Raw genomic sequence first — 21,914 nt, 5'->3', positions numbered from 1 at the left:
TCCTATGTACCTTGTTTATATTTTTATTTTATTAATTTCAATCAAGATCATCTCTTATTTTTTAACTATTGACAAAGAAGCAGTTCAAGCCAATTAGGAATTTTAAGTTGCTTCTAAAAGATTGATAGCAAAAACAATTATCAGAGATGATAAAGATAATAAGTACCTTTAAATATACCTTACAAGTTTTTAAAACTTGTATGGAAACCCATACATTTGCAAAAAAAAAAAATACAATATATTCATATTAGCTTTATTATAAAGTTAGGCATATGTTAATGTAGTGATGATAAAGTTGTAGGGAGTAAATAAGACTTCAATACTTATTCAGTAAGCTTGGTGTACATGTCCCAGATCTCTTCCAAGCAAACTGAAATTTAGGCCAATGGATTGCATCCTTGCTATGTTTTATTTTTTTTTTATTTTTGCAGAAACGAAAATTGAAAAATTCTAGAGAGTACCTTTTAAGTGAGCTGCTAGAATGGTCTCAATATTTTCTCTGGTTTTCCTATTTGTTTCCTAGAATTTCTCTTTCCATGTTGATTGTGTTGCTATAGAATGGAGTTGTATAAATATAAAGAAAAAAAACTTGCACTGCTGTTCTAAGTTTTAAGTAATGATGGAGAGCCACAATAATTCATTTCACATTATACTAAACTAGGATTTTACATGAATTTTGCACATTCCCAAGTCAAAAACAAATAACATGGTTTATAAAGTTAAAAGATTTAGTAAATAAAGTTTACTTTTGGGTAAATATAATTTAAAAAAGACTAAATGTTGAAAAAATCACTGAAATTATCATTGTGGGCCATATTTTTAAAATAAATTTAGCATTAATTTTTGCAGTATTCAATAATGACTGAAAACATGCATATAGAGAAACCATGAAAAAATATAAATGCTCATTTACAGTAGGAAAATAAGGGGAAAATATTGGTATTGGTGACAATATGAGATAACAATATTACATTATGTAATTAGCTTTAACTTCAGAAGGTTTAATTTAGTAAAATACCCGTATCTAAATAATATCAACTGTAGAACTGTAGAATTATTCTTATAAATACAATGTTATAATTGCTTGTTGGTTTAAAATATGTAAGAATAAAACTTTTTACAAAATTCCATAGACAACAGAATCACTCTTATAACCTAGGCCTTGTTCTGTTTTTCAGAATATCAAAAACATAAAAGCTTCTAACAGCTTCTTTCCATATAATCCCTTAAAACACTAAATTGTTTTGGTAGATAATCTATTTGCATTTCACCAAATTTAGAGAAACATTTCTAAGAATGTCTTTGTATAAATGAAAAATCTTATAAGAAAACCAATTGCTTCTTGCAGTATATTGTTTAGTCTTGATATGACATAGTGGATAAAGAATGTGCTGTTGCTACAGAAACAGTAGTGGAGTATATGAATTCATATAATGTTTCAATCCAGTCAAACTGATCAATCTAAGAAAAGAGAGTAGATGGAATCATTCCCCCCCCTCCCCTTGGAATATTTATTAAAGCTATTTGTGTACTTTGTCAGTAATTAAGATTTATATCAGAAGCCCTAGAGCATAGGTTACTTGGCTATAATTGTCATGATCTTTAAAGTTATGCCTAATATTGCAAGTTATTAATTGTAGGATACAACATACAACTTGAAGTTGATGAACACAAAGACTGTGAAATCCATATCACATTGAACTATTCGTATGCATTTAGGAAGAATAAATAGTATATTTGTATTATCCTTTTTTATTATCCCTTTTTCTGTTTTTATCCTGAACAACTGATATAAAGTATTGTGATACATTTAATAATTTTCAACTATAATACATGATTTCTATATGATGTTGCTTTGATTTTTTTTCCATGAATACTTTCAATTTTTTGGTGCTCAAAATATGTTGATTTTAATGAAAATGAAATATGTTTAATAATAAAATGATTATGACTGTAATTGGAATAGCTTCTTTGCTGTTTCTATCAATATATTGATTGGATTTTAAGGGGGAGGTAAGATTTATGTAACTATTACTAAATTTGATATTTCTAGAAAGCTATGATTTTACATTTAATTCTAGATTTGGGATCCAGATATTTTTAATTGTCTAATGAATATTACCATCACTGAACAACTACTATTACATAACTTGCATTGAGACATGTTATTTTCATTGAAATATTTGATATGATAAGAGTTATTTGCTGCCAAGTTACTTCCTTAAGTCCTTTCAGACCCCAATTATCATGATTTTGGAGAAACTACATAAAATAATGGATTATTCTCAGAGACATTGGTGTTTTTTTAAGGAAGTATAAGGTCATCACAGAATTTGCCTTCTATCTATTGGTTCTACATTATACCTAGTTATGAAATGTGTTCTTGTACATAAGAAAGGTAGCTTTATGTTCTCTTAGGCTGGTCATTGTGAATAGCTGTTACAGCCCTGTTGCTGTTGAGATGCAGTTGAGTTACACAAGATGTTTGTTTCCTCAGATAAAAATGCTAGGTATCATTCAATTGTTTTGGGAATAAGTGGAAGATTTTAGAAGTTTGAATTAGCTTACAATACATATTATATACATTTTCTTGTGAGCTCCACTTTTTATAGAGTTATAACAGTGATTTTTTTAAAAATTCTGTGGGGGAAACATAGCATGGTAGAGCATGCTATATATGGCTTATGACAAAAAAAATCCCACATTATTTGACATCAAGTCAGGATGGATTTGGATAGTATTAATAGTATTGAAGCATCAATACTATTTTATTTACTAAGTACTATATCAAATACTACCAACACTAATCTTGACCTCAAACTATTCTACAATCCTTATAGATGTTATGAAACATCTTACTCTTGGGCTATTTCATGCACTCCAGACTATTCAATTCCAAACTTTTTAGTATAGTATAATCATTCTTGTTTTTTTCTTAACAGATTCCTGGGAAACATGGTGCTAGTAGGAGTTGTGAGAGCTCAGTTAAATAGGAATAAAATCTTTAGGCTTCAGTCTACAGTTGTGTGTGACACAGTACAATTTAGGAAGCTATTTGGATTTTAAAAAAAATTCAGTGCAGATGCTGCAGTTCCATAATATACTTTCCACTTCCTTATGTGCCTGTTTGAGATTTTTTGACATCATTAACTGTAGAGTTGTACAGCACTTTGCATTCAGTTACAAAAAAATGTTTTAAAGTATATGGGAGCATGAATTTAGCACCTGTTTTATTTCCTCTGCACAGCCTAATTACATGTTGCAGTTGGGCACTAATCTGCACTCCCAAATTTCTTTTGGGAATTAAATCTGAAATGTTGCACACTGATTATATTGGTGCTAGTGGTAACTGCTAACCAAGAATTGTAGGATTATTGATTCAGAATGAATGTTTAAATATTGTCATAGACTGGTTAAGAGTTAAGTATGAAATGATACTGTAGCTTCAGGTCTTATCAGATCAAACTGACTAAACTGGTTTTCCTTTATTTTCCCCCATAAGTGTTACTTGCATTAGAAGGCCTTAATATTGTTGCATTTGATAGCATGCTTCTAGGATACCTTCTTGCAGTGGGAATGTTGGAGAGTATTCTTGAGGGTTTGATTCCTCTGTTGAGGTACATTGTGGAAGATTGTTGAGACAGAGGCTTCATTTTAATATGTTTGGTTTATAACTTCTATAAAATTTTATCTTGTACCTTGCCTTGGGATGGTCTTATATACAAGCTACATTGGTAAACTGTGAGGTTCTTAAAGAATTAAGTTCAAAAGCTGTTTGTGGTTACCTTTGGTTTTTATGCAAATTAAGATGATTGTGCTGCTATTGAAATTGATAGTTTTCTAAAAATTGTTAACTAAAACAAATTAAAATAAAACTGCATATTTATCGGTATTATGGGTTTCAGCATATGGTAGTACTTTTGAGGTAGTGCAGAATAAGTGGGGTATTGTATAGTCAGAAATGTGGAATGTCACAATATCATTAACAATTCATTCTTCAGACTGAATGATATACAGAGGCATTCCTATTTAGGGTTGTATTAACATTTTATTTTTTTATTTTTTATTTTTTTTATTTATAACACAACACAACATAACAAACATAAAACACATAACGTATATTCCCTTTTTACAACTGTTTCGTAGCGGTGATCTCTTAATGTTTACATTTTCTCCCAATTCCCTTTATAATCTTTATATCCTTCTTGTCCCATTATCACTTATTACTCTATAATCCCTATCACATATAATATTAAATTTATACATTTTTATACACTATCTTACATACATCTTGCACTTATTGTTTCTCCCTTTTCATCACTATTCATTTTTTCTAATATTAATAGCTTTACTTTTCTAGATTCTTATATATTTATTATTTACATATTATACATTCCTAATACATTCTATACCTTCTAGTTTCTCCCCTTTATTTTCCTCCTTTATTTCTAGATTTAGGGTTGTATTAACATTTTAAATAAATAAATGAGACTATCAATTCCAATTTAGGAAAGAAAAGTTGCCTATCTCTGATCCTTGGTGATGTGGGCACTTAAAGGGACAGAAGTTTTGACAATTTTGGGAACGACTCAATCCAGAAATAGTCTACCCCACATCCAGTTTCTATACATAATCAAATATATAATCGGAAGAGTTGTGACAAATGGTGCAAAACAAGTTAAATTATGCTAAATTCACAGGTCATTTACATTTTGATCGGTCTAAATTGCTTAAACACAAGGAACAAGCAGGTTTGCTGTAGTAACATTATATAGACTTTAACTTTTTTATAAGTGCTTTCCTCTGCCATTCATTACAGAACTCTGAATTTTTTTCATGTTTCTGAGCAAGTCTGAAAAATAGTTGTGGATGCATTGTAAATGGACTCCTTAAAGCTTAACATCTTTTTTGGGTTCATAAGCATTTTTAAAAGTGTTTTACTGAATATCAAAGAGATATGTTACTTGTAAGACAGTCAAAACTTTTCTGAATCATTTTCAAAGTGTGTATAGCTCCAAAACATACTAATATAAAACTGAAGACTTAAGAACCAGGAAGAGAGTTCTTAAAACAACATGCCCTTATTATCTTCTATAAATACAACTACTAAAGTTTTGATCTAGGACCATAATAAAGTACCTTTACTTGCTAATACCTTGTTTGGTCTTTAGTAGTAGTTATACTACTATGGTAATAAATCTCACTGAGGGAAATATAACTTTTTTCTGAGAACAGAAGCATAACATAATGGTGTGGGTTATTGAATAGTTAATACTTGTGTATAAACTAGTAGCATATACAAAGTGAGTTAAATCAAGGCATTGTAAATAACTGAAATAATGATTAAACTAATTGGTGTACAAATTCTTAGTCATGCAGGCTGCCTGTTGTGTCATCCACTGACATGAAAATATATTTGTACAATTGAACAAAATATTTTATGTTTGCAGATAACTTAGTAATTTAATACCGTATTATATTTCACCAACAATAAGATTTTTGTTTTATTTTAGAAAAGCAAAATTTAAACCAGTTCTTTAATTTTGTATTTCAAATTTTGCTAGAAATTTATAGTTTTTTTATAATACCAAATAGGAGATTTTAAAAAAATAGCCTTACAATCATTTGTTTACCTGCAATTCAGAAACGTTTGAAGAAAACTTGCACTCATTTTGTACAGCCTTTCTTCTGCAAAACCGCTTGCACATTGGACATATTAATGAACATCATAATAAGAATCTTGAAAGAATAGAAAACAAAATCTGTTGTAATTTTAGAAGCTTAAAGATTTGGCATGATCCCAGAACTGAATCTTTGGGTTGTGGACTCTGTTCTAAGGTATTATGAGCATAGACTATTTAGGAATTTTAAATAAGTCCAATTCTTATAGGCCTATTCTAGTTTTCTAACTATGTAAGCTAATTGTTTATTCACATTAAAATTTACTGTACAGATAAGGTACAATAGAATAACATGATAGATTAGATATAAAGTAGATGACATGGGTAAAATTGGTTTCAGAAATCATATACATCTTCCTGGTCTATATCGATCGTTTCCTAACCATTTTTCATAGTAGATTTCCTAAGGATGAAAAATAAAAAGTTATGAACAACAGACTTGTTTGCACAATATCTAGAATGCCATCATTTCTTATTTTTAATTAGATTTTTATCTTGTCTTTATTACTTTATAACTAACTCAAGGTGGCAAACATACCTAATATGCCATCTTCCTATGTTACCACAGCATACAACAGCAATCCTATGAGGTGAGTTAGGATGATAGAGTGGATGACCCTAAGTCACCAAGTTAGCTTTCATACAAGGTGTGATTCTAGACCAGCTCCTTAATCACTTTCACCAAACTCTCTCTATTTTCAAATAATCTGCAAACCTCCAGATAGCATTGCTGGATAGAGGAACTGTAGTTAGAGGTTTTGGATAGATTGATTTAAAGTCAATCCTGAATGGATCCGTCATGAACTATAGCAATTAAAGAATCAAGTTTCCTATTGGTAGTTAAAAATGTAACTTTATTTTCCAATTAAAATTGTTTAATTTTTAACTATAAAGAGTTTACTGTATTGATAGTTAGTAGTTCAACCTGTAAATTACTACTCCTATAGAGAGTAAACAAATGGCCAAAATTTTCCAGAGAACTAATGGTTACTGAGTAAGGCAGTTTACTTATTGGATGAAAGCTATGTTTGTTATTTCTAATTTTATAGATTTCACCTTTGAAATCATTGAAGACCTGTGACGAACAACAAAATGTTAAAGAATTCCAAATGTGCATTATGCTTACATTTATTGGTGATTGATAGGATAAATCTTTGAAACAAGGTTAGATCCCAACACCTGAGATGACTTGCTAGCTCTAACTCTAAATAAAGTCGAAGTGCATGTATTCCTATGTGGGATTCTATTCTGAATCATAATTGGAAATATGCATGTTGTGGCTGTCATAAATAGTGGTAAACAATGCTTGCTGACAAGGCTATACCTTTTTTTCATTGCAATCTCACCCATGTGTGTTTTGTACTCAGAAATAAATCTTTCGATCATATAAGAGAAATGGGAATAATTTATGCAGTGAACAAATTTTCTGGGAAATCCGCTCACCTAGCATGCAATCATATATAGTTGCTTCTTTGGCTGAAACTAGGAGGATGAAGATCTTATGGCTTGAACTGAGCTTCTGAAGCTTTTGTAGTTTCATCACTTTCAAATTCAGGCAAGAGGATAAGTTATGTTCTCATGTGTTAACAGAAAAAAGAAACAAATGGTTGAAAGCTGTTTGAAACAGTTGCATTAAAATGCTTTCTTCTGGCATTTTGATAGAATCTCTTGATTCACCAATTGAACGTACAGGATGAACAGGCTTCTCCTGCCACATTTCATAACTCTTGATGATTCATGACAAAGTGCAACAATAAAACATCAGCAGTAACCTGGAATTAAAATTAAAATTAAGTTAAATTAAAGTCACAAAGCATATTACCCTATGATGTCACAGATCATCCCCAATCCCTCCAGAATAACTTGGTTTTAACAAGTTTCTGAAAGCTATTAGTGATGGAGCCAGTCTCACCTCTATGGGGTGGATTGTATTCTTGAGGATTGAGGTCATCATGGAAAAACAGTGCCTCTGACCTCAACTCTCCTCCTAAAAGTGGTGCACAATTAAGACGGTCTTCCATATCTCATGGGTCAACTTTAATTTGAAGATGCATTCCTCCATATACAAACATATATCAAGTTAGATTAAGCTTCATAACACATACCCTCAACTTCTATTTTAATCTCTATAAGAAAGCATCAGCCATCCTAAATGTGCCCAGAGCAATGTGCAGTGTAAATCACATGATATGACAAAAACTGCAGAAGTCATAACTGCATAGCAAAGCAGCATTAGAATTATAGCATCACCTTTTTGCCTTGAAAAATAATATATATCAACTAGACTACAAACAATAGCACCATAAAAACATTAAAAGCTATTAGAACTGGGAATGACTGAATACCACTACAAGAGCAGCTGGACTGTTCCCACTCAAAATCATACCAGTAGTACAGACTTACTTAAAGAAAAATTTCTGCAGGCTTGGGATGTTACAAAAGCTCTCAATTCAACATGTGTAAGATTTTTTTAATAAATCAACTGGCAGACTTTTTGGATAATTATGGAAAACAAAACTGACCAGAGTGGGGAACCTTTAATTGTTGTCAACTGAAATTTTTGATATATTTTTTTTCTGTGTGTATGTGTGAGAAGAAGATAAAATTGGGGCCCTGCTATTGTTGGGCACAACTTTATCCCTGTAGTTAAGCCGATTGTAACAGTGTCTTGAAATCTTGTAATTTGACCAAGAAGCAAAATTAACCCTACTGAGAGTACTCAAAGAAATACAATTTTTCAGAACTGATGAAACTCACGATGCATTTTACACTAGGCATTGAAAGAACTTTGAAGCATGCAAAGCTTAGTACTAAAAATAAAAAAAAATACTTTAAAGCTATAGCAGCTTTCTTTCTGAGAATTAATTTGCCACTGACATTTGTAATTAGGGCAATCATTGCAAAGCTGTAATTTAAAACCATCAAAGCTAATAGCAGATTTGGTAACCAGACAAATAATACTACGATGCCATTACAATCAGAATAAGTCTTTGTTTTATTTATGAATATCTAAGTAATAGAACAATTTTTTTTTACTTTTCTGTCTCCCTGTCAAACGATTCAACACCTGTTTTCAGTGCATAAAACAAAATGCTAGGTTGAGAAACTGTTGAGTTGCAGAGAAAAAGGTTGGAAATTATGTGTGTCCCTTTAAAAGCTGCATGTCTTTGTGATGAATGCAGACTGTGGCATCTTGTGTACATTTTGTGCATTATAGTTTGTGTAAGTTACCTGTATATTAGAAAGAAATTGAGAGGTTTGTGTTAATTCTCTGCCATTTACTGTTCATTGTTTGAAGTGTGATTTTTTCCCCTTCCTATTTGTCTTACCCTTGCCCAGGCTCAGAATCTCACTCCTTCAGCCTGCCTTTGCTTGTTACATTGATTGAAGGTCAAAGGAGCAGGAGGAGAAAGACAAGAGGGGATTGCCTATACAACATAGTGCTTCCACAGGAAATTATTGGAAGCTGAAAACACATGCGTACAGGATTGTTGTGATATATTTACATACATCAAAATCACTACTTTATGCTTGCACCAAGATTTCACTGAGTGTCTCTACATGGACAGAGTACAAACCACATAAACTGAGAATGCCTTAGCCTAGCTACATTTAAAAAATGCATAATTTACACACAATACAGCAAAAATGCATCTTCCCATGCATTACTTTCTTGTTAACCAGATGAATATATGGAAAGAAAAGGATTAGTTAATGCATTTTGCCTAGTGCAGATTCTGATACAGGTGAGCCTTATGTTACATTGCAAATTGAGGGAATTCCCGATTGAGGGAAAATATTGCAAGTGTTTGCTTTTGGATAGATTGATTTAAGGTAAGGATATCCTGAATCTTATTTCTTGTTGACTAGCACCTAGGGAAGATTGATTTTGAATTGCAGGGATTAGGAAGGATAGAGGCAATCCTTGATTTATGACCACAACAGACTGGAATTTTGGTCATTAAATCATGTGGACATTGTATCATCACGTGGCCTGACCCAATTTTATGACCATTTATACTATGGTGGTTATGCAAATCAAGATGATCATTAAGCAAATCACTGGTCTTTAAGTAAATCACTTGGTTATTAAGCAAATCAAAGAATATATCTCAGGGTTGAAATGAAGGGCCCTTGGTACTTTGAGCTTGTGGGGTGTGTGGGGGGTTTTTTTTGGCAAATGTTTTATTACCAAAACTAGATGCTAGTGATCATATTATCTAGTTTGGGCAATGAACTGTCTATAAGAAATCAACCAAGCTCAGTACTAAGGACCCCTAATTAAGCAAATCCTGATTCTTAAATTGATTTTTCTTGTCAGAAGCTGGCTGGGAAAGATGCAGATCACAATTACAAGAATGCAAGACTGCAATCATCCTAAATGGGAGCTGATTGCCAAGTGGCCAAATTGCAATCATGTGACCACAAGTCACAGCTTTGAGGATGGATTGTAATTTTTTCCAAGGCCATTGTAACTTTGAACCATTATTAAATAAATGGTTGTAAGTTAAAGACTACCTGTAATTGAAATGGGAAGAAAACTGATTCAAAGTCCAGAAAATCTGAATTAAAACAACTATTGGTAAATTGTTTTTAAAGCGTGCCTTTCTTTTACCTGACAAGTTTGTAAAGGGAGAGCCACAGTACTTTAGATAGTCTAAACTTTTTACCATCAGACATATCTGTTAATTTCTGTGTGTACTTTGTCAGTAGTCTTTTTGATTACCTTCTCAGCTTGCAGATTTTCCTGTATTACTCTGGGATTGGTTTTCTACTGATTTAATGTTTTTAAAACCTTCTGATTTGTACCTCAGAGATTCAAAAATGTGCTCTTTATGGAATGGGGTCACAAGGCTTATCAGCCAAGATAAGTTTTGTTTGCCTAGAGTTGCTTTCCTAGACTACATTATACATCTGGGGGCAAAAGAATTTTTTCCTGGCAGAGTAGGTGTTATTTTCCAATTTCTACTATATTCTATTAAGCACCAGGTGAGAGCCTTACTTGAAATATCTAGATTTCTGTAGGATTGGAGATCAGCATTTGGCAGGCTGGCTAAACTTTTTGTGACTACTGACAAGTGACCTGTAGCCCACTGTTCTCTCAGTCGGGGAAAACGGCCGTCAGGAATGGGTAATCTCTTCTCGTTGCTGATTGGACCGAGTCTTTTAAATTGTAGTTTGTGGTCCCCGCCTCCTCCTATTTCCCTCCAGCTTTTTCGACTCGGTTTTTGCTAGGACCGGAGCGTTTCTTATTACCTCAGACTGGGCTTCTAGTTTGAGGGATTGAGTTTGTGGTAAATTCAGTGTTTAATTAGGTTTTTCTCTTAGCGAGTACAAAATTTTTTTTTTTTTCTATTTTATTTTTAATTTTAATTTTTATTTTTATTTTTTGGTCTTTTTGACCACTTGATTTGACTGGTGGAGAGCGGTGAGCAGGGATCTGTTCCCGAGCCCACAGGACCGCCCAGGCGATTTCGCCAGCTAGCCATCACAGCGCTCACGGGTTTCGTCCCCGTGGCGCGAAGAGTCGTCGGACGATCGGGAGGCGCAGGAGCGGCTCACGGGAGTCGTACCAGAAGCGCTCCGCTTAACCGGCACTCTTCAGCCTCTCTCTCTCTCAGCTCCCCCGTCGCGATCCCGGCCGCGGCAGCGATTTTTTTGACCTTTTTGGATTCCGCAAGGGCTGCAGGTAGACGGGGGAGGCCAGTGGATGGCCTTTTAGGCTGTCGGGCTAGCAAAGGGGCGGCGACCGCTGGAGTCCGCGGTCAGGAAGAGGAGAGAGAGAGAGAGAGAGAGAGAGAAAGAGAGAGGAGAACGTCGAAGTTGCCGCTGGACGCCCACAGCAGAAGCGGCAGGCCAAAAGGAACGTGAGTAGGCCCAAGCGGCCGTAAATTGGCGGGAAACGTTCCTTTACAAAATGGCGGACGCCTGTAATTCCCAGACCGCCTTGCCAGCTCCTATTCAGAGGGAAGCGACTCTGGATGACCCAGGGGAGGGTCCCTCTACAGCCCCTCAAGCATCTCCTGTCAGGGGGCGAAAAATTGCCAGGGCCAAAGCTAAGAAAGGGGCTCAAGCTGAGGAGAGACGCCATAGGGCTCTGGAAAGGTATTCTCAAGGCCTCAAAGAGGGCTCACGGCCTCCTTCCCCAAAGCAAGGGGGAAACCAAAACGCTGGGGCCATTCCTGACCCACAAGGCCCAGTATTTCTCTCCCAGCCTATCCAAGCGCCTGGATCCTGGTCCCCGGATAGATTTTCCCCCTTACCTTCAGCTCAAACTGCAACCACCCCATTGTTCCGCACCCTTTCAGAGATGGAACTCAGGATTTCCCCAGATTCCCTGCAATCTCAACCAGTTAGGGTATCACAAGGAATGGGGGTGGCACAAGGAGCGGGGGTGCCCCTAGTACATCCTGATACCAGATTGCCCCAGATGCCAGTTTTTCAACTGCCAGACTCCTTCAATCTGATGATACAACAGGCCATTCGTCAGGAGGTAGCTCAAGCCCTTCATCAGCAATCTATGCCCTCTTCTTCTTCCAAAGCCAATAGGGTAGATAAAAAGAGACAGTCTTCTAATTCAGGCCCGGCCATGTTCAATTCTCAAAGAGAAGAATCACCTGGGGAGGTCAGCCAGGCCTCGGTTTCCGAAGAAGAAGAGGATACTGGGGAGGCCTTATCGGAGGATGAGGGTCTGGGGCCGGACCAGCCTTCATTTGTGGGCCTCTTTAAACCCCACTTGTTTCGATCACTCCTGTTCAAAGCCCTAGCTACTACAGGGTTAGGTGGGGTTGCGGGCTCCCCAGCTAATCCCCCAACCCTACCTAGCACCTCATCTAACCTGTTTGTGGAACCCACGGTGGCCGCCGAGACTATTCCCGCACCTAAGATGTTCGTCGATGTGGTCCAGCGTCAGTGGGCGAGTCCGGGTTCGGGTCCTAATCCCAACGCCACAGACAAAAAGTTTTACAACTGCGCAGCAGACCTCGAAAATATCCTGCAAGTCCCCTCCGTGGACGCACCAGTAGTGGCCCTAACAGCAACCTCTCACGTTACGGGTCCAGAGAACGAGGCTCTCCGTCCGGAGGACAAAAGGGCTGACCAGTCTTTGGTCAAATCCCATCAGGCTTCAGCCTGGTCAGTCAGGTCCTCCATGGCATCTTCTTTTTTCAATAGAGCCTCTATCATGTGGCTAAAGCAACTTCAGGGCCGTTTACCATCATCGGACGTAAGAGCTCATCAGGACCTTAACAAGGTCATTGCAGCTCTGGAGTTCTCAGCGGACTCGACGCTGAACGCGGCCCGTTTCTCGGCCAAAGCTATCGGGTCTACAGTCACATCCCGTAGACTTTTATGGCTCCGTCACTGGCGAGCGGACACCAGAAATAAATGGCGCCTAGCCTCCTCTCCCTATGCGGGCACACACTTATTCGGCGCTTCGCTAGACCCGATCCTAATAGAGACCAAGGACAAGAAGAAGGTCTTACCCTCCCTATCTCGACGGGGGGAATTTCGGCATCAGCCTTATTTTCGCTCCTCGACCTCACCAGCTTCATCTGCCGCTTCCTTTCGTGGCCAGGATTCCGGAGGGTCGGGGTTTCGGCGAAGATTTTCGTCGTACAGAGGAAACAACCAGAGGGCCGACCAGGTCAGAACAGGGGCAAAGTTTTCGGCCCGTAAGCCGTTCCGAGGGGGGCGGGGCAAACAGTACAATCGATTCAAGTAGTCCCGCAGCAGTCCTCCCCATTGGGGGCCGGTTAGCTCTATTTGCTGACCAATGGGAAGTTTCCACTTCAGACCGTTGGGTTAGAGATACCATTAAACACGGCCTGGCCCTAGAATTCCTCTCCACCCCTCCGACAGTTTTTGTTTCTTGCCCGACTTCCTCCCGCAGCTCTAGTGCGTCTCTGGTGGAGTCGGCGGTCCATCACCTTTTGGCTATTCGAGCTATTCAATTGGTTCCTGAAGATCAACTCAAACAGGGCTTCTATTCCAGACTCTTTGTCGTAAGCAAGCCGTCGGGGGGCTGGAGGGCTATTCTGGACCTAAAGGCTCTTAACAAGTACATTGTGTACCACCGTTTTAAAATGCACTCATTACGTTCCATATTGGAGTGTATTAGACAGGGAGATTACATGGCCTCTATTGATTTAACAGAAGCCTACTTACATATCCCCATCAGACGTGATCACCGTAAATACTTGCGTTTCTGCTTCAAGGGGTCTCACTATCAATACCGGGCCTTACCCTTTGGGTTGTCTTCGGCCCCTAGGGTCTTTACTAAAGTCATGGCTGCTCTTATGGCCCACATCCGAAGGTTTCCGGTTAGGCTCCAGGCCTACCTAGATGACATTCTCATCATGTCAACTGCCCCTAATGCGGCCCATAGAGATATTTCTTTGACCATTGAAGCGCTACAATCACACGGGTTCTCTATTAACTGGGAGAAGAGCCATCTTAATCCCTCCACCTCTATAGTACACTTGGGGGCACAGATTGATTCACTGAGTTCAATGGTTTTTCTGTCACTCGAACGTCAGGTCAGTTTGGCCGAGTTAGCTACCATCTCTAGAGTGTCACGGTCGGTTCCTTTGGAACGACTCTCCCAACTCCTGGGGAAAATGGTGTCGTCATACGATATTGTCCCATGGTCTCGCCTCCACAGTCGGCCACTTCAGTGGTTCCTCTTGCCACATCAGAGGAAACGGTGCAGTTCTTCCAGACGACGGGTGAGTCTTCCACGGGAGGTGGCCGACTCTTTGGCTTGGTGGAATCCGGAGGTGCTGGCCAGGGGTTCAGTCTTCAGGGAACCAGTGAGGGACGTGATCACCACAGATGCCAGTCTCTCGGGCTGGGGGGCACACTTGAATCAACACCTGGCCCAAGGCAAGTGGTCCCCCTCAGAAGTCCACCACGGCATCAACTTCCTAGAACTGCGTGCCATCCGTCTGGCTCTTCTAGCCTTCGAGGATCTCATCCGGGACAGGAATGTCCTTATCCTCACGGACAACGTGACGGCGAAGGCGCACATAAACAGGTGGGGGGGCACGCATTCCCACTCGTTGATGACGGAAACCCTTTCCCTCGGTCATTGGGCCGAATCCCACCTGCGCTCTTTGAAAGCAGAACATATTGCGGGGACGGACAACTGTACAGCAGACTCCCTCAGCCGCCAAACCATCGACCAGTCGGAATGGACCTTGTCTCCAACGAATTTCCACGAGCTGTGTTCCCGCTTCGGACTTCCTCAGGTGGACTTATTCTCCTCAGAGACCAACAATCAGGTGCCTCGGTTTTTCTCGAGATTCCCATCTCGGGGAGCGGAGGCAGTGGACGCCCTCCGCAGCAGTTGGCCCCCGGGACTTCTCTATGCTTTCCCACCAATACCTCTGATTCCCAGAGTAATACGCAAGCTTCTCTTGGAAAAGTCGGAATTGATTCTGGTCGCCCCATTCTGGCCCAGGAGACCTTGGTTTGCGGACCTATTGACTCTGTCAGTTCGGGAACCGTGGAGGATCCCGGACAGCCAAGTGTCTCTTCTCCAGGGACCGATTCGACACCCCGAACCGCAATGGCTACGCCTAGCCGTGTGGAGATTGAGCGGAGCGTCTTGATTAAGGCAAAAGTTCCAGGCCAGGTCATCCCCACCATGCTGGCCTCCCGCAGAGACTCTACCAAACGGATTTACGAGGCCACGTGGCGCACATTTGAAGGGTGGTGTTCACCTCAAGGTATAGTGGCTTCCTCAGCTTCTGTATTAGACATTCTAGCTTTCCTGCAACGAGGTCTCGATTCAGGATTAGCGACCAATACACTCAAGAGACAAGTAGCAGCAATTTCTTCAGTCTTGAGATGTGGTTCACTTATATCCCTTTCCAAGGAGCCGCTCATTCAACAATTCTTCCGGGGAGCTAACAACGTCAACCCGCCCGTGGTTCACCGCTTTCCATCCTGGCGATTAAATGCTGTTCTCAATGCTCTTACTAAGGCGCCGTTTGAACCTCTTAGAGACTCATCTCTACGTATTCTGTCACTGAAGATAGCCTTTCTGATAGCCATCACCTCTGCCCGCAGAATTTCGGAATTATCAGCTCTATCAATTAGGCAGGATCTCTGCACCTTCTTCAACGACAGAGTGGTGCTACGTCTAGACCCTACCTTCCTCCCGAAGGTTAACAGCCAATTCCATAGGACGCAGGAGGTCGCTCTGCCTAATTCCTGTCCATCTCCCAAACATCACTTAGAGAGACTGTGGCATACTCTGGACGTGCGAAGAGCATTGAAGATATACATTGAGCGGACATCATCCTTCCGTAAAACAGAGGCCCTTTTTGTGTCGTTCCAACCTCTGTCTCTGGGCCAAAAGGTGACCAGGTCGGTTCTGGCCAGGTGGATTAGGGCCGCAATTGCCACAGCATATGAGAGCCAATCCCTACCGGTTCCGCGAAAGATTACAGCACACTCTACCAGAAGTGCAGCATCTTCGGCCGCTTGGGGAGCCCAAGCCTCCATCGAGGAGATTTGCAGAGCGGCGACGTGGTCCAACCCTTCTTCGTTTATTCGACACTATCCGGTGGACTCCTACGCCGCTGACGCTGCCTTTGGCAGACGGGTTCTGCAGCCGGTGTTTTCCCAACAATGACAAGCCGCCATCGACCCTCCCGGTAAGACATGGGGAGCTTTGGTATATCCCATTCCTGACGGCCGTTTTCCCTGACTGAGAGAAGGGAACGTTGGCTTACCTGAACGTCCCTTCTTGGAGAGGGGAAAACGGCCGTCAGTCCCACCCAAGGCGTCTGTCTATTAGGGGCCCTGGGGCGGGAGGGCACTAATTCTCTATCATTGCAGAAAGACAGGCCGGCCTACACTTGAATCCTCGCCGAAAAAGCTGGAGGGAAATAGGAGGAGGCGGGGACCACAAACTACAATTTAAAAGACTCGGTCCAATCAGCAACGAGAAGAGATTACCCATTCCTGACGGCCGTTTTCCCCTCTCCAAGAAGGGACGTTCAGGTAAGCCAACGTTCCCTTCTGTACTGCTCATGGTACAATAGGATGTATGAGAACTGCTACTGTCCTTATTCAAATATAAAAGACTGGGTTAAGAGTTTTCCATTGACCATGTTTTTCTTCCTCATTGGGATGCAGCCATTCTCAAATGTCACTTAAACATCAGCATTTAGCTGCTTATGAAGTAGAGCTTCTAGCTACTCCAAAAGTGACTTTGAAGCAACTTTGAATCCTGTAACTCTGCTTCCTGAGATTAAAGATGAAGGAAGTTAACATGATTGTTTGCAGAGTATAATATTTATTTATTTATTTTGTATCCCGTCTTTATTTTACAAATAACTCAAGGCAATTAACATATCCCACATACCATTCCTTTCCTATTTTCCCCACAATAACAATAATATTGTGAGGTGGATTGGGCTGAAAGAGAGTGACTGGTGCAAAGTCACCCAGCTGACTTTCACATCTGAGACTTGAACTCAGTCTCCTGCTTTCTAGCCCGGTGCCTTAACCAGTAGAGAATTGTTAGACTTCATGGAGGTAAGGGATATCCTCTTTTTCCCTCTTAAGTCAGGGTGTCAAACTCACGGCCCGCAGGCCAGATGCGTCACGTGCTGGACACACCCATTCCAGGTTTAGCAAAGGGGAAAAAAGTCCCGATATGTCATGTGATGGTGACGTGAGTTTGACACTGTTACTCTACATACTGATTGGTTGGTATCACATTATTGCATTTGATTTCACTATTAAGTAAGAACACTCCAATGCCCCAATTATTTTTAGAGGACATTAATTGCTCAAATATGCAAGTGGTGTTTTTGGAATACTTGCCTTAATTTAGTTAATTATGAAGCAGTTTGGGATGGGACGTGGTGGCTCAGTGGCTAAGATGCTGAGCTTGTTGATCGAAAGGTCGGCAGTTCAGCGGTTCGAATCCCTAGTGCCGCATAACAGGGTGAGCTCCCGTTACTTGTCCCAGCTTCTGCCAACCTAGCAGTTCGAAAGCATGTAAAAAATGCAAGTAGAAAAATAGGGCCCACCTTTGGTGGGAAGGTAACAGCGTTCCGTTCGCCTTTGGTATTTAGTCATGCCGGCCACATGATCACAGAGATGTCTTCGGACAGCACTGGCTCTTCAGCCTTGAAACTGAGATGAGTACCATCCCCTAGTGTCAGGAATGACTAGCACATATGTGCGAGGGGACCCTTTACCTTTACCTTTGGGATGTTAAAATACAGACCTATACAGGGCAAATAGCCAAACATAACAGCACTTAAAAGAATGCTGCCAAGGCCTTGACATAACACTTAATCTAGGCACTAGATTACCTCTTGTACTGTGGTGGACTTGCTGCATTCATGGTTTTAAAACTACTAAAGTCCCAGCAAAGAATTTGTTACAATGGTACTGAAAAAAGTGACTTGTGACCATTTTTCAAACTTGCAGCATCCCCATGGTCACATGATCAGAATTCACAAGTACCAATTCAGATGCTTGGTAACTGGCATGTATTTATGACAGTTGCAGTGTCTCGGGATCATGTGATCAAGTTTTGCAACCTTCTGACAAGCAAAGACAATGGGGAAGCCAGATTCACTTAATAGCTGTGTTATAATTTAATAACTGCAGTGATTCAGTTAACGGTGGCAAGGAAAGTTGTAAAATGGGGCAAAATTTAACTGTCTAACAAATTTTGGGCTCAATTGTGGTCATAAGTCAAGGACTATCTTTAATGTCTGATCACTTTCTGATGTATCACATACTGAGTATTTCATTTGTTTCTATACACTGTATAAAGACTTGAACCCTCTTTAATATTTTTATTTCCTTGAATAACCTTGATTCATATTTTCAGGTATGCAAAAAAAAAATTCACTTTGCAAAAAGGTAAACGTGTTTGTTCTCCCATAATTAGGGAACTAGTTTGTGTACATTAAATTAGTTTATATTAGGATGAGCATTGTTTGAGGGGATGGAGGTAGCAACCCAGCTTTCTGATCTTCTGGAAAGCCACAGGAAGCCATAGTAATATTTTAGGAAGAGATTGCCTAAAAATGTTTAGTCTGTTGGGAGGTAATTGGGCATAACCTCCTTGTCTACTCCAGTTTGTCTTTATAAGATTATACATTGATGGAGATATAAAGTCTTTAGCCTTAATTCTTTCTTGTCTAAACACAGGATTGCAACTTAATCCAATTACATTCTGAAATATTTGGTGCCCAGTCTTTAAAAAGTTGAAATCCTATGTGGAGAAGCAAATCTGCCCTCATTCTACATTCATTAAACTTCATTTTATCTGAATTCAGTATCATTGTAATGTTAATGTATTGCATAAAGTGTTGGTGCATGATATATACCAGTGATGGCAAACCTTTTCGGCACCAAGTGCCAAAAAGGAGCACCCAGGGGACATGCGCAGGCTGGGTAAGGTACTTCCGGTTTCTGGCATGTGAATGCGTGCCGGCCAGCAAGTCTTCTGGTTACTGCAGGGCCAATCAACTGGCCAGCGCGCATGCTCATGCCGGAAAACAGAAGACTAGCCCTTCCGGTTTCCGGCACTGGCGCATGCGTAAAGGCCAGCTGATCATCGTGTATGCATGCGTGCCAGAAAGCCGGAAGAGGAACAGATGATGATGCACATGCCAGGCGACATGGCTCCATGTACCACTTCGGGCATGTGTGCCATAGGTTTTCCATTATGGATATATACTCTTTAGTGCATTCAATGAGATTGACAATTGCAGGTATCAGAAATAAAGTAGAATAAAATTTGAAATATTTTCATATCCTTCCCTCCCCCAAAGATGTCTATTTAACGTTTGTCAGATTTATTATGTAGTATCAGTTTACTGTATATTGCATAGTTTAGAGAGCAATAGCTTCTATATTGCCTTAAAAGGGTCTACTCTTTGGTAATGCTGATAGGGAAGAAAATATTTTCTATGTACTTGCACTGCATCTGCTTAATGTCAACTACTTTGCTGGCTAAGGGCTTACTTTGTAAATTATTTTACATGATCAGTTATCCCTTGAAGGTTGAAGGACACAAAAGCTTTGGTGATGATTACAATGATCACAGATGTGTTGCATTGTATTTTACAGATATGCTCAGGTTTTGTGCCATAGTTTTGACCAAATCCTAAATGGATTTTCTCATAATGTAGTTTTATACTAACAGCTTGCATACTTTTCAGCTTTTACACTTACAGAATATTGAAAACTGCTTGAAGAACTAAGCTCTACTATATTAGTATGTTAATGTTTCTGAATGGGATTTGTTAATTTCATAAAATAACTTTTGGACATCAGTTCTGTTCTTATTTTCAAAAATGCTTGTTTATTGGTATCAGCCAGACAGAGAACTTCATTGTATTCTCCAGCAGGGCGGGACCAGCAGCCAGGCATGGGGAGTGACTCGGTCTGTATCCAATGGGATCGAGTCTGCTAGTTGAAAAGCACCTCCTCCTCCTGGTGCCTTCCAGCTTTCAGACTCGATCTGATTGGGAACAGACGCACTTCGGAGCTGCTTCCCTTTGAATTCTTCCCAAAGTAAGCTTTTCTTAAGTAATTAGGAGGGCGATTCAGCCCTATTTATTCCTTCCCAGCTGCTGGTATAGGGGTTGAGGCTCCCATTGTAGGTGAGCTCTCCCCCTCCCCAGCGAGAAAGGGCGATTCAGCCCGATACCGCTGGGGACAGCATAAGAAGCTGCTGGAAGAACGGGGAGGCTGTTAGGCCTCAATTACGCCTCCCCGTGGCTGGCAAATTCGGCGGCTGCCGAATTTAAAACACAGCCGCGTGGCGGCTTTAATTAATATTAAGTTTGGGCGCTCCCCGGGGCTTCCCGCGCGCCCCGGCCCACCCATAAAGGGTCTAGGCCGCCAGCCTGCCCTTACCTGAGCTCTGGGCGTCTTTAATCAGGCCATTGATGGGCCTATTTTCCAGTCACCGGATCTTCGTGGGCGCCCCGGCTTCATTCCCGATCGCTTGGTGACTCAGCAGGGCCTCTGCATCGATCTTCGACTGGCTCTCCGCCACTCACTGAGGCCTTCAGTCTGTGAGTATGATTACCCTTTTAGCCACCTCCGGTTTTACTAGCCACGTGGCAAAAATACCTAGTAGGCCCTAGAGAATGGAAAAATTTCCCCACTGAATTTTTATTTAAATGGTAATTTAATTATAATTTGTCCTAGGTCATTTCTGTAATAGGCCTTGGCTTGGGCCTCTAAAGGCTCATAGGCCTCGCATCCAGGCCTTGTCCACGTAGTTTGAGGCCTAACTATCGGTTAGGCCTTTCAAGATGGCCGCCGTTCCTCCAGTCCGGCCTAGTAAAAGGAAGCAACATCAGACCAGTCCAAGCCCAGGGCCTAGTGCTTCGAGCTCTCATGCACCCACAAGGTCAGAGACACTTCAATCCTCCATTTCTAAGCCCCAAAAGGCTATTTCTAAGACTTCTGAAAAGAAGGCCCTACAACGCCAGAAGGCTATGGATAGGGCCATTGCTAGGGCAGTGAGGGAATCTGCTGATACTATACAGGAACAGCAATCCACCTCCTTACCAGTTCAGCCTCCTGTGCAGTCTCCTGGGGCTCCATTAACTTTATCTCCTGATATATCTGTAGACTCATCCCAACCTCTGCCCAATTCTGATTTATTCTGTCCTATTTCTGTATCTGAAATGGAGGTTTTACCTGCAGCCCGCCAGTACTTGAGGCAGCAGAGGTTCCTTCTAGTGCCACTATTCCAATGGGGCCTGTGAGTCACCAGGCAGTTGCCCCAGTGGCTAATGACCCTGCAGTTATGGCAGAAATGATTGCAGCTGCTGTTCAGAGGGGTATTACTGCTTCCAGGCAGACAAGAACCCATTCATGGGTTTCAGAATATGTAGCATCCCAAACTAGTCACGATTTGGTGCAGGACTACTCCACACCTCAAGCTGAAGATTTCCAGGCTCATTCTCCATCTCGGGCCTCACTGGGGGATGAAGGGGACCTTAGGGATGAGAACCTCTCTGAGGATGAGGATTTGGTTCCAGACCAACCTCCTTTGTGGGTCTCTTCAACCCACAATTATTTCGGTCTTTGCTACACAAGGCCAAGGTCACTACCGGCTGGGAGTGGCCCGACCGCCCCAATTCCCACCTCAGAGACCACTGATCCACCCATGGACTTGTTTTCAGTTCCGTGGTCGAGTCAGAAGAGGTGCCTGCCCCAAGCTCTTTGTGGAAG

General features: G+C 40.5%; 1 protein-coding gene across 1 annotated transcript in view; it reads left to right on the top strand.

Moving 5' to 3' along the window:
* The window catches only part of ACVR2A (activin A receptor type 2A), a 66,246-nt gene that overhangs the window by 2,975 nt on the left and 41,357 nt on the right, over nt 1-21,914 (top strand). The window lies entirely within an intron of this gene.

Source organism: Ahaetulla prasina, chromosome 1, assembly GCF_028640845.1.
Source record: "Ahaetulla prasina isolate Xishuangbanna chromosome 1, ASM2864084v1, whole genome shotgun sequence".
NCBI lineage: Eukaryota > Metazoa > Chordata > Lepidosauria > Squamata > Colubridae > Ahaetulla > Ahaetulla prasina.
Note: the sequence above shows the minus strand (reverse complement) of the source record. Positions and strands in the feature narration are given on the sequence as shown.